Here is an 11,714-nt window from a genome sequence, read left to right on the forward strand (position 1 = left end):
CTTTTTCGCGGCCTTCTTCTCCGGTACCACATAGGGTGCCGGAACCAGCAGCTTCGCCAAGCGAGCGTCCGCTGGGCCTTCGGGCAAAGGAGCCGGACAGTTGATCTGTCCGGACATTTTTTGCCAGTCCTGTCAAAGGTAAGGGAGCTTAGATCCCGCATGGAGTCAAACTATGAAAAACGGATACCCTGTAAAAGGAAAAAACAGCTTACCGCATGAGCGTGACGCTGCGTACTGAATCCACGATCCTCGGTAGCGGATGCGGGGGCCTCGGCGCCCTTGAAAAGCACCTTCCAAGCATCTTCGTACGTCGTGTCGAAGAGCCTGCTCAGAGTTCGGTGCTGCATCGGGTCGAACTCCCACAGGTTGAAAGCCCGTTGTTGACACGGGAGGATCAGGCGGATGAGCATAACCTGGACTACGTTGACAAGTTTGAGCTTCTTGTCCACTAGGGTTTGGACGCATGTTTGGAGTCCGGTCATCTCTCCTTTTTTACCCCACGACAGGCCCGTATCCTTCAGGAGGAGAGCCACGTAGGGGGTCCGGATCGGAACTCGGGGGCTGCGACCCATTCGGGGTCGCGCGGCTTGGTGATGTAAAACCACCCCGATTGCCACCCCTTCAGGGTCTCCACAAAGGAGCCCTCGAGCCATAAGACGTTGGGCATCTTGCCCACCATGGCGCCTCCGCACTCCGCCTGGTTGCCGCGCACCACCTTTGGCTTGACATTGTAAGTCTTGAGCCATAGGCCGAAATGGGGGCGGATGCGGAGGAAAGCCTCACACACGACGATAAACGCCGAGATGTTGAGGACAAAGTTCGGGGCCAGATCGTGGAAATCCAGGCCATAGTAGAACATGAGCCCCCGGACAAATGGGTGAAGAGGGAAGCCCAGTCCGTGAAGGAAATGGGGGAGGAACACCACCCTCTCATGGGGCCTAGGGGTGGGGATGAGCTGCCCCTTTTCGGTAAGCCGGTACGCGATGTCGTTAGACAAGTATCTGGCCTTCCTTAGTTTTTTTATGTGTCCCTCCGTGACGGAGGAGACCATCCACTTGCCTCCCGCTCCGGACATGGCTGGAGAAGGTTGAGGTGGGGAGTGCGGACTTGGGCGCTGGAGCTCGAGTGCGCGAGAATGGATAAGCAAGGGAGGAAGAAGGCGTAGGTGAAAAGGTGGGTCCTTATCCCCTTATTGTTGGGGAACGTAGCAGAAATTCAAAATTTTCCTACGTGTCACCAAGATCTATCTATGGAGAGACTAGCAACGAGGGGAAGGAGAGTGCATCTACATACCCTTGTAGATCGCTAAGCGGAAGCGTTCAAGTGAACGGGGTTGATGGAGTCGTACTCGTCGTGATTCAAATCACCGATGATCCTAGTGCCGAACGGACGGCACCTCCGCGTTCAACACACGTACAGCCCGGTGACGTCTCCCATGCCTTGATCCAGCAAGGAGAGAGGGAGAGGTTGAGGAAGACTCCATCCAACAGCAGCACAACGGCATGGTGGTGGTGGAGGAGCGTGGCAATCCTGCAGGGCTTCGCCAAGCACCACAGAAGAGGAGGGAGAGAGAGATGCAGGGCTGCACCAACGAGAGATCGAATCGCGTGTTGTGGGCAGCCCAAAGACACAATATATATAGGGAAGGGGAGGGGCTGCGCCCCCTCTAGGGTTCCCACCCCTAGGGGGCGGCAGCCCTAGATGGGGATCAAGGGTGGCGGCCAAGAGGGGGAGAGGAGAGGGAGGCGCACCAATATGGGCCCTAAGGCCCATATCCCCTAGGGTTTGCCCCCTTTCCACCTCTTAGGCGCATGGGCCTTAGTGGGGCTGGTGCCCTTGGCCCATGTAGGCCAAGGAACACTCCCTACAGCCCATGTGGCCCCCCCGGGGCAGGTGGCCCCACTTGGTGGACCCCCGGGACCCTCCCGGTGGTCCCGGTACATTACCGATAAACCCCGAAACTCTTCCGGTGACCAAAACAGGACTTCCCATATATAAATCTTTACCTCCGGACCATTCTGGAACTCCTTGTGACGTCCGGGATCTCATCCGGGACTACGAACAACATTCGGTAACCACATACAAACTTCCTTTATAACCCTAGCGTCATCGAACCTTAAGTGTGTAGACCCTACGGGTTCGGGAGACATGCAGACATGACCGAGACGTTCTCCGGTCAATAACCAACAGCGGGATCTGGATACCCATGTTGGCTCCCACATGTTCCACGATGATCTCATCGGATGAACCACGATGTCAAGGACTTAATCAATCCCATATTCAATTCCCTTTGTCTAGCGGTACGATACTTGCCCGAGATTCGATCGTCGGTATCCTGATACCTTGTTCAATCTCGTTACCGGCAAGTCTCTTTACTCGTTCCGTAACACATCATCCCGTGATCAACTCCTTGATCACATTGTGCACATTATGATGATGTCCTACCGAGTGGGCCCAGAGATACCTCTCCGTCACACGGAGTGACAAATCCCAGTCTCGATTTGTGCCAACCCAACAGACACTTTCGGAGATACCCGTAGTGTACCTTTATAGTCACCCAGTTACGTTGTGACGTTTGGCACACCCAGAGCACTCCTACGGTATCCGGGAGTTGCACAATCTCATGGTCTAAGGAAATGATACTTGACATTAGAAAAGCTTTAGCATACGAACTACACGATCTAGTGCTATGCTTAGGATTGGGTCTTGTCCATCACATCATTCTCCTAATGATGTGATCCCGTTATCAACGACATCCAATGTCCATGGTTAGGAAACCGTAACCATCTATTGATCAACGAGCTAGTCAACTAGAGGCTTACTAGGGACATGGTGTTGTCTATGTATCCACACATGTATCTGAGTTTCCTATCAATACAATTCTAGAATGGATAATAAACGATTATCATGAACAAGGAAATATAATAATAACTAATTTATTATTGCCTCTAGGGCATATTTGCAACACTTATATGGGTGGACGCAACTACGTGTCTCCACCATCCTGGTAAAACTCGCTTATCTCCAAGCGTCGTAATCAATGGCGCGGTTGGGTTACCCATGCCCGTATTGATGAGAATCCCGGAATAAGGGGACACGATCTCTGCTTTAACAAGACGTGCCAAGGAAACCTCCTCGCATGACGCGCTGAGGTGGGATAATGAAACGACTCGGATAAAGGCTTGACTGTGGTGTGTCACACTATGGAATACGTCAGCAGATTTGATTTGTGTAAATGTTATTCTCTCTATGGCAATATGTGCAAACTTATTTTGCAGAGCCGGACACTATCTTTGTGTTCAAAATCTTCTATGAAGTACTTGGAGGAGGAACCCGCCTTGCAATGTCGAAGACAATCTGCGCGCCGTACTCGTCGTCATTGAAGCCTGGTTCAGGGGCTACTAAGGGAGTCCTGGATTAGGGGGTGTCCGGATGGCCGGACTCCTGGACTATGAAGATACAAGATTGAAGACTTCGTCCCGTGTCCGGAAGGGACTTTCCTTGGCCTGGAAGGCAAGCTTGGCGATACGGATATGTAGATCTCCTACCATTGTAACCGACTTTGTGTAACCCTAACCCTCTCCGGTGTCTATATAAACCGGAGGGCTTTAGTCCGTAGGACAACATACAGAACAACAATCATACCATAGGCTAGCTTCTAGGGTTTAGCCTCTCTGATCTCGTGGTAGATCTACTCTTGTACTACCCATATCATTAATATTAATCAAGCAGGACGTAGGGTTTTACCTCCATCGAGAGGGCCCGAACCTGGGTAAAACTTCGTGTCCCTTGCCTCCTGTTACCATCCGGCCTAGACGCATAGTTCGGGACCCCCTACCCGAGATCCACCGGTTTTGACACCGACAGGGTCCCTGCTGCATGTCTGCGCCTGTGTCTCCATTGTGCCGTATCCTGGACGGGTGTAGCACGATGATTGTCTGTAAAAGAGAGGAATTTAGGTGAGAAAGTTGTCATGCAAAAAGATAGTTTTTAAAGAAACCATGTATAATTCAAGATGAGAAAAAATTGCCACTTGTCTGCGCGCGTTGAGCCCCTTGTATTGAAAAATAGGGGTGTGACCATTTATTCAGTATAAATAGCGGCGCCGGACTTGATTAGTTGTGTCTGAGGTCTTGATGACCTATTGGATGCTTTCGCTGGTCCGGGCGCCTTTAGTGTGTGGCTGCCAAGGCAGCCGCACTCTCTTCGGCGCGCAGAGATCGCTTGATATTTCCGTTCACTGAAATGATGCCACGTGGACCGGGCATCTTGAGTGTGAGGGAGGCGTAGTGTGGTATTGCATTAAAGCGAGCGAAAGCTTCGCGTCCGAGCAGTGCTTGATAGCCACTTTGGAACGGAGCGATGTGGAAGGTTAAATGCTCGCGACAGAAGTTATCGGGGGAGCCGAATATAACTTGTAGTAGGAGGGAGCCCATACAACGAGCCCCTGGGCCTGGCATTACTCCTTTAAAGGTAGTATTGCTATGGAGAATTTTTTTGGGTCTAACCCCATCCCGCGGATTGTATCCTAATATATTAGGTTTAGATTGCTGCCACCGTCCATCAAGACTTGTGTGAAGTGATATCCTCCAATTACTGGGTCTAATACTAGGGCAGCCCATCCTGCGCGTCAGATACTTGCTGAGTAATCGTGATGGTCGAAAGTGATCGGTTGAGACGACCAGTGGCAGGACTTCGCGGTGACAGGCACTTGGGTATATTTTCCTGGGAGTGCCGCGTTGTTTTTTCCCTTGATCACGTGTAACACATTTACTGTTTTGACTTCTGGTTTGACTTCTGATGGAAATTTCTTTTGTTCCCCAGTGTCTTGCTTGGGAGGCTCGTCCTCGTCTTCACTTGGTGTATCCTCCCCCTTGTGTACGGCGTTGAGCTTGTGGACTGCTTGAAGACCCAACATTCTCTGTGGGTATGATTAGCAGGTTTACCAGGGGTACTATGGATCTGACATACTTGGTCCAGAATTTTGTTGAGGCTGGACAGTTCATCCCTGGTGCCTTTAGAGGGCGGCTTTTGCTGACCTGGCCGAGAGCTTTTGAATCCGGCGTTTACTGTCGTGCCCTTCGTGTTGTCTTCTTTATTCCGGCGTTTGTTATTGCTGTTGCGTCGTGATTTCCCATTTCCATCTCTAACTTCAGATGTACTGGGGTCGCTGGTGCTGCATCTAGCTAGCCAGCTGTCCTCACCCACGCAAAAGCGGGTCATGACGCTTGTTAATGCGGCCATCGTTCTCGGCTTATTTTGGCCGAGGTGTCTGGCGAGCCATTCGTCACGGACGCTATGCTTAAAAGCTGCCAAGGCTTCGGCGTCCGGACAGTCGACAATCTGGTTCTTTTTAGTAAGAAACCTGTTCCAAAGCTTTCGGGCTGACTCTCCGGGCTGTTGAGTTATATGACTCAAATCGTCCGCATCCGGAGGTCGGACATAAGTCCCTTGAAAATTTGCCCGAAAGGCGTCTTCGAGCTCTTCCCAACTTCCAATGGAGCTTTCGAGGAGGCCTTTAAGCCAGTGACGAGCTGGCCCTTTGAGCTTGAGGGGTAAGTACTTGATGGCGTGGAGATCATCTCCTCGAGCCATATGGATATGAAGGATGTAGTCCTCAATCCAGACCCCAGGGTCTGTTGTTCCGTTGTATGTCTCTATGTTTACGGGTTTGAATCCCTCTGGAAATTCATGGTCCAGCACCTCATCGGTGAAACATAGGGGGTGTGCGGCACCCCTGTAGCTGGGTGTACCGTGTTGTTCGGATGTTTGTTGTGTTGCATTGTATGCTGGGGCGCGCTTGCGTGGTCCATAGATGGATCTTGTTGCGCCGTCCTTTGGGTGCGAGCCCTCGCATGGGTCGCGTGTTGTATTGTGAGTGGAGTTGTGTGCCGCTCTGTGTTGGTAGAGGGGTCGTCTATCCGGCCAGGTGGCTGCTTTGATATTTGGTGGTGGGGGGTCTGAGGCCTCCTCATTGAATTCAGGTAGCAGCTTCCGCTTTGGGTAGCTCTTGGAGGGGTGATTGTTGCCGTACCTCGCTGCTGTGTTGAGTATTTTGCTCCATCTGATTTGGAGTGTGTCTTGCGCAGACTTGAGCCTTTGCTTCTGCTTTTTAAGACTCCTCGCGGTGGCAACAAGCCTTTTACGGGCATTCTGCTGCTCCGGGTGCCTGTCCGGCGTTATGTCGTCCGGACTATTATCCTTGATAGAATTTGTTTGTTCGGTTTGATTATCCGGATTGCTGTTGTCCGGTAGCGGTTCGCCCTACTCCAGCGCTGGGTGTGTGTGATCGTTATTTCTGTCGAGGCGGGATTTGGGGCGGCGCTTGCGTCGCCGCTTTGACTGCTTCTCGAGGGAACAAGCCTTCGGTGCGTCCTTCCGCTCCTCGTCGTCATCTTTTGGTGCGTCCACCATGTATACGTCATATGATGAGGTGGGCGTCCAGCGCCCTGTGGGCGGTGGTTCTTCTTCGCCTCCCGCATCGTCGTCCATACCGTCGATGTTTTCAGATTCGAAGTCAAGCATGTCGGTTAAATCGTCGACAGTGGCTACAAAGTGGGTGGTCGGTGGGCGTCGAATTTCTTCATCTTCCGCATCCCAATCCTGCTGGCCATGATCTGGGCAGGGCTCCCTTGACAAAGAGAGAGACTTTAGTGATTTCATAATATCGCCAAAGGGCGAGTGCTGAAAGATGTCCGTGGCGGTAAACTCCATGATCGGCGCCCAATCGGATTCGATCGGCAGGGGCACGGAAGGTTCGGAGTCCGGGGAGGAGTCCAGCTCCTTGGAGTCACGAGTCTCGCGGAGTGCGGGGCTGGTGTTCGGCTCGATCGTCGTTGGGATCGCAGCCCCCGAGGCGGCGTCCAACCACCCATCCTCGATCGGCGCAGTTGGCTCCGAATTAAGGGTCAAAGCCGATGCGAGTGCGGCCTCCAGGGCACTGTTCGGCGGCAGAGCCAGATCATGCCCGTCGTGACAGTGCGGCGCGCTCGGCAATGGCTCGGCTCCGTCGAAGATCAAGTCCCTGTGGATGTCAGCCGTGTAGTTTAAACTTCCAAACCTGACCTGACGGCCAGGGGCGTAGCTTTCGATCTGCTCCAGATGCCCAAGCAAATTAGCCCGCAGTGCAAAGCCGCCGAAGACAGAGATTTGTCCGGGGAGACAAGTTTCACCCTGGACCGCATCACTATCGATGATAGTAGGAGCCATCAGGCCTGATGGCGACGACACAGAGGAACTCTCAATGAAAGCACCGATGTGGGTGTCAAACCCGGCGGATCTCGGGTAGGGGGTCCCGAACTGTGCGTCTAGGACGGATGGTAACAGGAGGCAAGGGACACGAAGTTTTACCCAGGTTCGGGCCCTCTTGATGGAGGTAAAAGCCTACGTCCTGCTTGATTAATATTGATGATATGGGTAGTACAAGAGTAGATCTACCACGAGATCGGAGAGGCTAAACCCTAGAAGCTAGCCTATGGTATGATTGTTGTTTTGTATGTTGTCCTACGGACTAAAACCCTCTGGTTTATATAGACACCGAAGAGGGTTAGGGTTACACAAAGTCGGTTACAATGGTAGGATATCTACATATCCGTATCGCCAAGCTTGCCTTCCACGCCAAGGAAAGTCCCTTCCGGACACGGGACGAAGTCTTCAATCTTGTATCTTCATAGTCCAGGATTCCGGCTGAAGGTATAGTCCGACCATCCGGACAGCCCCTAATCCAGGACTCCCTCAAAGACCATCAGCTCGCCCTACATGAACACCCCGGTGTCGTCCAACAGCTCCCTATGACCATCAAAATATCTTGGAACTTAAGCAGCCTGAGTGCAGGGAGCAGCGCTGTGCACCGGAGCAGGATTAGGCTCAAAATCATGTTGCTCGATAAGACACGCGAAGCCATTCCAGCCAAGCAAGCCCCGGAAGCATGCGTTGGATGGTGTAATCAGGTAGGAGAATGCTCATGATCTGAACCTAGCTGAGTGTGATGATCACCATGATGGGCACGTCCAGTTCGAGACTTTGAAAACATGACTTTGTCCACAGCCGCCACCGCTAGTCGTAGAAGGCCTCTACGGGTAGTCGGAGAGGATGAGCGACTTGGCTTAGGAGATGATGATGAATCCATGATCCGCTCGTAAGCAGTGTCAATTATGCACATTCGATGTTGATGACCTTCTGCTCTTCCACACTCACGCCCATCGGCATGTCATCATCATGCTAGATGTGAATCCTGGCATGGAACTCTTTCTCCACTTCCAGTCCGAGTTGTATCTGCGTCCTTGCCATTATCATCGTCGACATCAAGGGCGGCGACAAGTTCCACCTTTCTCGCCGATGTCTTGGTCTCGATGGCCCTCATCCGCTCCATCTCCATCTCCACGGCCGTCGGTCTCGCCGACGATTGCAGGCGTGCTGGCCTCGGTTGCAGCCGACCTAGCACGCGAGATCGCAATCGAGCCGATGTTACATGAATCAAGCCCATAAAAAAGCCAGGATCAGATCGGTTTCTGCGTTGTTTGTTTGTTTTTCTGTTTCTATAAATAAGGTTTTACCTAGGAGTTTGTCTTTAATATGGGTCATGTTTGCCTGCATGAATATCGTATAGTAAATGGGAGCCACAAGAAAAAACTAGTGACATATTGAGCTCTCCCTCTGGCTTTGTAATGGGCCAGAATAATTAATTCCAGCCTTATCTGACTTTATTGGGCTGAGATGGACAGAATACTGGGCCAGAGTACGAACGATCAATGAAGCAATTTTACATCTGATGACGACCGAAAAACTTACCGACGGACGAACCAAATTACGGACGAAGGTTCGGAAGTAAGAAACGTTTACCCCTTTAATAGTAGGTATAGATAGTGGATTCATGTGGCAAAACTGGTTTGAAGGTTTTTGGATGCACAAGTAGTGATCATACTTAGTGCAAAATGAAGGCTAGCAAAAGATTGAGAAGCGGCCAACTAAGAAACGAATAATCTCATAAGCGAGCATTAATCATAATTAACACCGAATAATGCACCACAAGTAGGATATAATTTCATTGCATAATTATTGACTTTCATGCTTGCATAGGGAATCACAAACCTTAACACCAATATTCTTACTAAACCATAATTACTCATCAACATAACTCACATATCACATCATCATATCTCAAACTATTATTAAGAATCAAGTTTATTTTGTCCAATGATCTTCATGAAAGTTTTTATTATATCCTTCTTGGATATCTATCACTTCGTGACTAATTCTCATAAGTTGCTTTTGACAAGCTCAAACAAGTATAAGTGAAGATCATGAGCATAATTTTTTCTTTCTCTCAAATTAATTTAAGTGAAGCAAGAGAGACTTTCTTGAAAATTTGACTAACTCTCAAATAAATCTAAGTGAAGCAAGAGCGCATTTCTTCAAAAAATACTAAAGCATACCGTGCTCAAAAAGAGATAAGTGAAGCACTAGAGCAAGTCCATAGCTCATAAAAATTTAAGTGAAGCATAGAGAGCAATTCTAACAAGTCATGACATAATTTTGACTCTCTAAAATAGGTGTGTCCAGCAAGGAATCAAGACTTAAAACACAAAATAAAACAAGCAAAGACTCATATCATACAAGATGCTCCAAGCAAAACACATAGTATGTGACGAATAAAAATATAGCTTTGAGTAAAATACTGATGGTCGCTAGAAGAAAGAGGGGATGCCACTGGGGGCACCCCCAAGCGTAGTTGCTTGCTCTCTTTTGGATAATAGCAGGGGATGTTGGGGCATCCCCAAGCTTAGGTTGTTCTTACTCTTTATTCCTTCATCCATCGTAAGATAACCCAAAACTTGAAAACTTCAGTCACACAAAACTCAACAAAACCTTCAGGAGATCCGTTAGTATAAGAAAATAAATCACTACCATAAGTGTTGTATAATACCAATTCATATTTTGTTCTTGAATTATATCTATTATATTCCAACTCATCAAAGAAAACCATAGAGCCATCAAAATAAGCACACAACGCAAAGAAAACAGAATCTGCCAAAAACAAAAAGTCTGTAGTAATCTGGGTGTTTCGAATACTTCTGTAACTCCAAAAAGTCTAAAAAATTAGGAAGACCTGAGAAATTTTTATATTGAACTACTGCAAAATGAATGGGTATTTTATCACTCTCTGGTAAAAAATGATAATTATTTTCACGAGTGCAAAAGTTTCTATTTTTTCAGCAAGATCAAACAACTATCACCCAAGAAGATCCTAAAGGCTTTACTTGGCACAAACACTAATTAAAACATAAAAAACACAATCATAACAGTAGCATAATTGTGCAAAAACTCAAAAATAGGAAGCAAAAAGCAAAAATAAATTGTATTCATTGGGTTGCCTCCCAACAAGCGTTATAGTTTTACGCCCTTAGGTAGGCATAAGGCCAGGATCTAAGTTTTGTCATCCTTGTTCAACTCTTCAATCAAACATTTAGAATTCTTCAAAGATTTAGCATAAATATTTTCAATGAAAATACTCCTAGGAACAATTTTAAAGAATTCATTCTTGCCAAAGGGATCTCTTATAACTTCAACAAAATTCGGATGAATGCTAATCATCTTAAGATCCTCTTTACTATTACTAGAAGTTGCACCCTCGTTCTTAGTAACTTGAGTAGTCTTGCCAATCTTTACGGGAGTTTTTTCAATAGTTTTTGCGGAAGCAAAAGTCGTGCTCAAATTACTAAAGATTTCTTCTAGCTTATCATTCCGAGACGGACTTTCTTCAATTCTTTCATGAATTACGGTTCCCTTATTTTTTAACAACTTCAAAACTTCTCTCACTTTTGACCCAATTTTATTATGCATCTTTTTATCTAAGTTTTCAATATATTCTTCAGTAAGCATTTTCTTTTCTATAGCATCTAATCTTTCCATGACATGCTCAAGAGTCAAAGTTGTTTCATTAATCATAAGAGGTGGTGATCCCACTAAATTTCCCATAGCATTGAAAGCATCAAGAGAGGGACACATCAAGAAATTTCCATCGGTAATCATATCAAGGACGAATCTATACCAAGTGGTGATGCCCACATAAAAGCAATGAAGAAGAACAATAGTAGATTGCTTACGGATAGATCTATTATGTGGATTGCAAATTCTATACCAAGCATCTTTTAAGTATTCTCCTCCCCTTTGTTTAAAGTTGAGAACCTCGTTCTCAGGAGTGCACGCAATAGAGGAAGAACTATCCATGACGATGATAACAGCAAACAAGATTGCACAAAAAAACAGATCCGACAAGAAAATGGCGGACGGAAAAAGAGGGGCGAATAAAACGGCAAATTTTTATGAAGTGGGGGAGAGGAAAACGAGAGGCAAATGATAAATAATGTAAATTGCGAGGAGATGAGATTTTTGATTAGGAACCTGGTATATGTTGAAGATCCTCCCCAGCAACGGCGCCGGAAATTCTTTTTGATGTTGCTTGAAGCTACATCGGTATTTCCCCAAAGAGGAAGGGATGATGCAGCACAGCAGCGGTAGGTATTTCCCTCAGATATGAAACCAAGGTTATCGAACCAGTAGGAGAACCAAGCAACACAACGTAAACAACACCTGCACACAAATAACAAATACTCGCAACCCAACGTGTAAAAGGGGTTGTCAATCCCTTTCGGGTAGCGGCGCCAGAAATTGGCAAACAGATGTGAGATAAATTATTGAGATTGATGGATTGA

This window comes from Triticum urartu, chromosome 4, assembly GCF_003073215.2.
Source record: "Triticum urartu cultivar G1812 chromosome 4, Tu2.1, whole genome shotgun sequence".
Lineage (NCBI taxonomy): Eukaryota > Viridiplantae > Streptophyta > Magnoliopsida > Poales > Poaceae > Triticum > Triticum urartu.